Here is a 5,631-nt window from a genome sequence, read left to right as displayed (position 1 = left end):
TTAAGTGTCTAATCACCCCCCTCTAGACACATCTACTTCTTCCTACAATAGCCCTACGTCTCGGAGCCCGGAGGCGGTCGACTGGATTATATGTGTGTGTGTTACAGAGGGTGCGAACCCTTGTCCCTGAGGAGGGGGTGGCTTATATAGAGTTCGCCAGACCCCTCCCGCCCTCAGTTACAAAGGCTTTAAGGTACATAAAGATGAGGACTTTACTGGTAACGCCTGCAATAAAGATACATAATGACCATTAAAGCTATGACTTAATTCCCGACCGTTGCAGAGTGGAGTGGCTCTAGATCTCCTGGTAGTCGAGTGATTGCCCATACGGTCGAGTGTCTTCAAGACTGTCGAGTGAATATAGCTTCATGGTCGAGTGGGTGATGATTTTTCTTCGAATGCTTCTGGTTCTTTTAGAGATGTCCTTGAGGAGGGTCCATGGCCCTACCCTAGGTACATAGCTTCATCACTACCCTCTCGCCAGATCTGGGGGTCGGTATGACTTGCCCTTGTGCTGGAAGCTGATGAAAGATTTTCGAGGTCAGATACCTCGCTACGCGGAGCTTCGCAATATCCTCCTCTGTGACAGAAGAAGCCACCCACCAGCCCTGATGGTTGGATCCGAACATGACTAGGGCTGGTGGCGATTGGAACCCGAGGGTTGGAACTTGGGGTGGCTGGGTTGAGGAAGAAGCAAGTGCAAGGGAAGAAGCAAGCGCAAGGCAAGCTTGGCGACCGAAGATTCCTTCTAATGTAACCGACTCCATGTAAACCCTAGATCCCCTTGGTGTCTATATAAACCGAAGGGGATAGTCCGGAAAGGACATCACATATACTCATTACCATATTCATTGGCTAGGCTTCTAGGGTTTAGCCATTACGATCTCGTGGTAGATCAACTCTTGTAATATTCATATTCATCAAGATCAATCAAGCAGGAAGTAGGGTATTACCTCCATAGAGAGGGCCTGAACCTGGGTAAACATCGTGTCCCCCGTCTCCTGTTACCATCGATCCTAGACGCATAGTTCGGGACCCCCTACCCGAGATCCGCCGGTTTTGACACCGACAGCCAGTCCTTCCTACAATATGGAAAGAAAATCACAAAATATTTAGTAAGTCGCCGCACCGCTGACGAGCTCTCGCTATACCATGACAGTCAGTTTTTGGCTTTCACTACTGAGGTGTTTGACCGGACGAACCAGAAACACAATCGCAGTAGTTCTCCCTTTACTACCTTAGCCGAACAAGCGGAACGTAGGTAACCACAGAAGTCGGGCAACCCAACTATTTACCAAAGACACGATTTGGAGCCGATGCGTATAATGCAGTATTTGGGACGCCGAGATATACTATAAAAGTGTTCGGACTTTTTTGTTTTTGAAAAATATATGTGGCCGAATAGAGCCCCTGGCAATTTATTCCTAGGTCTATTATGTCAATCTGACGTGAAGAGGGAATACAAATTATGAAATAAGCCAATACCGAATAGGGTTGGACAAAACTGTTTCCACTATAATCTGATTGATACGTCAAAACGTGCTCTTACAGAGAATGCCATAAGCATCAAAGCTATTTTACATCCCAAGAATTTGTGAGCAAGGGAAAGTTGTATACAAGTCCTAAAAAAGATGGTCTTGAAGATCCTTTGGACGCCCTGCCGCACGTCTGCGCCGCCTTTCACCTTGATGAAGGATCCTTTGAGAGGATCCACGATCGTATATATAGAAGGGGCCTGGGAAAGGGCCCTTGTACCACTAAAAAGTGATCTAGGTTTTAAAGAACCTAAAATAAGAGAGAAAAGAGAAACATGGAGAAGAAGAAGATTAAGGTCCGAATAGGGTCGAGCCGTATTGTGGACCTTGTCCTTAGTGTGCCACCGTCCATGCCCATGGTATTTTTAGTGTGTAGTTATGCACGCGTGGTACATATGTCGTGATTAGGTGGGGGTTTTGACAGAGGCAGAATTGCTAGTCCAGCTCTGGATGAACCGAACTGTCGTTCTGCATGGTAGACCGGACTCGTTTGACAGTGTCCGGGGGCTTGATGGCCGATGAAGTATTTGGCTTGATAAGGCCACCCGGTACCTCAGCTACGAGGGTCGCGGTATGCTCCTCGGTACGGAGGGAGTGCTCCATATTTCCATTGATTGTTATAACACCGCGTGGTCCACGCATCTTGAGCTTTAGATAAGCATAGTGCGGGACTGCATTGAAACGGGCAAAAGCGATTCGTCCAAGCAGTGCATGATAACCACTGCGGAAGGGGACGATGTCGAAGATCAAATCTTTCCTTCGGAAATTATCCGGTGAGCCGAAGACTACTTCCAGTGTTATTGACCCTGTGTAGCAGACCTCCATGCTAGGTATTACTCCTTTAAAGGTGGTTTTAGTAGGCTTGATCCTTAACGGATCGATACCCATTTTACGGACAGTTTCCTAATAAAGCAGGTTAAGACTGCTGCCGCCGTCCATGAGGACTCGCGTGAAATGGAATCCGTTGATGATTGGATCGAGGACCAATGCTGCCGAACCTCCATGACGGATACTGGTCGGATGGTCCCTGCGATCAAAAGTGATCGTACAAGCCGACCATGGGTTGGATTTTGGGGCAACTGGCTCTATGGCGTAGACGTCCCTTAGTGCACGCTTGCGCTCCCACTTAGGGATATGAGTGGCGTAGATCATATTCACTGTTTTTACCTTGGGGGGAATTTCTTTTGCCCCCTTGTGTTCGGTGGGTGAGGCTCATCGTCATCCTCGCTAGGCGGCTCCTATCCCTTATGTTCGGTATTTAACTTACCGGCCTGTTTGAAGACCTAGCAGATTCTCCTGGGATAATTGGCAGGCTTGTCAGGGGTGCCATGAATCTGGCAAGGCCGGTCGAGTATTTTGTCCAAACTGGATGGACCATCTTTGTTTCCTTTGAATGGCTTCTTCCACTGACCGGGTTTAGAGCCACTGAATCCGGCGTTGATCGTCGTGTCTTCAGTATCCTCATTGTTGCTTCGATGCTTGTGTTTGTTGCATCATGGCCTATCATTTCATCTCTGGCTTCAAAGGTGCCAGGTTCACTGGTACTGTTGCTTCTACGAGCTAACCAGTTGTCTTCTCCCGTGCAAAAGCGGGTCATGAGTGTGTTGAGAGATGCCATCGACTTCGGTTTTTCTTGGCTGAGGTGTCGGGCGATCCATTCATCACGGACGCTGTGTTTAAAGGCCGCGAAGGCTTCGGCGTCCAGACAATCGACAAATTGGTTCTTTCTAATTAAGAACCTAGTCCAGAGTTTTCGGGCTGACTCTCCGGGTTGCTGGACTATATGACTATGGTCATCAGTGTCCGGAGGCTGGACATACGTACCTTGGAAGTTGTCTCTAAAGACATCTTCCAAATCTTCCCAGCTACCAATGGAGTTCTCTGGGAGGCTCTTTAACTAGTGTCGCGCTGGCCCTTTCAGTTTTAAGGGAGATATTTGATGGCATGGAGATCGTCACCGCGAGCCATGTGGATATGGAAAAGGAAATCTTCAATCCATACCGTGGGATCCGTCGTGCCGTCGTATGATTCAATATTTATGGGTTTAAACCACTCTGGGAACTGGTACTGCATTACCTCATCGGTGAAGCATAAGGGGTGTGCGACGCCTCTGTATCAGGCAACGTCACGACGGAGTTCGGATGATGTTCGTATGCATTTTTGGCCCAGGTGAGGTTGTGCCTATCGCGCCAGGCCTGATGGCCATCTTCTCGCGTTGGGGCATGCCCCCTTGATCCATAGATTGATCTGGCTTGGCCTACTCTATTGTCTAGGTCCTGTCGTAGGTCGTAGGTGTATCCTAGAGCCGCTATCTCTTTGCCTCTATGACGAGGTGGTGAGGGTTGGTGTTCGGCATAGGTGGCCGCTTTATCTCGCCCACATGGTGGCCGGTTTGGTTCACCAGCGCGGTCATGTCTTGACGGTATTGGTTCGAGGGCCTCATCGTCAAATTGTGGTAGTAGCCGACGCTTCGAATAACTCTTTGTTGGGCATTGGAGGCCTTATTTTTTGGCAGCTAGGAACTGGGTCGATCTGTCGTTGAGTGTATCCTGTTCGTCTTGGAGCTGTTGCTGCTTCTTTTTTAGGCTTCTAGCAGGGGCGATTAGCTGGCGCTTAAAGCGCTCCTGCTCGAGGGGTTCCTCTGGCATGATGAAGTTTTCGTCGCCGAGGCTCACATCATCCTTGGAGATCGGTAGATAGTTACTATCCTTCGAGTCCTCGTTCCCAACCGGATCGTCGGGGTTAACTTTCCCCTCCTCCCAATCATCCTGTTAGGATGTGGGCTCGCCGGGGGCTTCAGGGTCTTCGTTGTTCTCTAGAGTATTATTGTCTCTGGTGTCGGTATTGCTGTCCTTTTCATGACGCGAGTTTGAGCAGCATCGCTGGCGTCGACGTTTCAGTGGTGCCTCAGCAAGCTTATCCTCAACGGGATCCTTCCTGCCTTCATCACCATTCTCTTTGGGTGTATCAACCATGTACACGTCGTATGTGGATGTGGCCATCCAACGTCCGGTAAACGGCGGGTCTTGGCTTTGTCTATCTCCGGCATCGTCGTCAACGCCGTCGATGTCTTCGGAGGTGTAATCCAGCATGTCGGTTAGGTCTTCGACAGTGGCTATGATGTGGGTGGTGGGTGGGGCATAAAATTCCCCACTCTCAGCCCCTAATCCAGGCTGGGTGTTGTTCGGAGGTGATTCCTCTGTAATGGCGATGGATCACATTAAGTCTAGAGCCTCGTTTGGGAGCAATGTTTGGATGGGGAAACAAGAGTCCGCGGAGCTAGGAAGGGTAAAAGCCTCCTGGCCATGCTTACTTGGTGCGGACTTCGAGAGTTTGGAGCTAGAGTCTGGGGGCGAGTCCGTCCTTCCAATGATAGGGGGAACCCAGTCTGACTCCGGGCTTGCCGATGACACAATCGCCTCCAGATCTCTGGTAGTGAGCTTCATAATAGTAGAGAGTCCAGTGGGCTCCAAACTCCCCTCTTCGGACCCGGCATTTTGCTCCGGATTTAAGGCCAGAGCGGTGGTTGTGGCCGCGAACCCTTCGAAGATCAAGTCTCCTTGGATATCAGCGACACAATCCTGGTTCCCAAAACTGATCTGGTGACCAGGGGCGTAGCTGTCGATCTGTTCGAGGTGGCCAATTGAATTGGCACGCAGAGCGAAGCCGCTGCACACAAAAATTTGACCGGGGAGAAAAGTTTCCCCGGAAACAGCATCGTTGTTGATGACCGAACGAGCCATCGAGCCCTCCGTTGATGACACAGTGGAACTCTCAATGAAAGCACCATTGTCGGTGTCAAAACCGGCCGATCTCGGGTAGGGGGTCCCGAACTGTGCGTCTGAGGATCGAAGGTAGTAGGAGACAAGGGGACATGATGTTTACCCAGGTTCGGTCCCTCTTAATAGATGTAATACCCTACTTCCTGCTTGATTAACTTTGATGAGTATAGGGGTTACAAGAGTCGATCTACCTCGAGATCGTAATGGCTAAACCCTAGATGTCTAGCCTATATGATTTGTGATAGCCTCTACGGACCAAACCTTCCGGTTTATATAGACACCAGAGGAGCTTAGGGGTGTACATAGTCGGTTTA

This window comes from Triticum urartu, chromosome 5 (genome assembly GCF_003073215.2).
Source record: "Triticum urartu cultivar G1812 chromosome 5, Tu2.1, whole genome shotgun sequence".
In the NCBI taxonomy this organism is placed as follows: Eukaryota; Viridiplantae; Streptophyta; class Magnoliopsida; order Poales; family Poaceae; genus Triticum; species Triticum urartu.
This window is presented reverse-complemented; position numbering follows the sequence as displayed.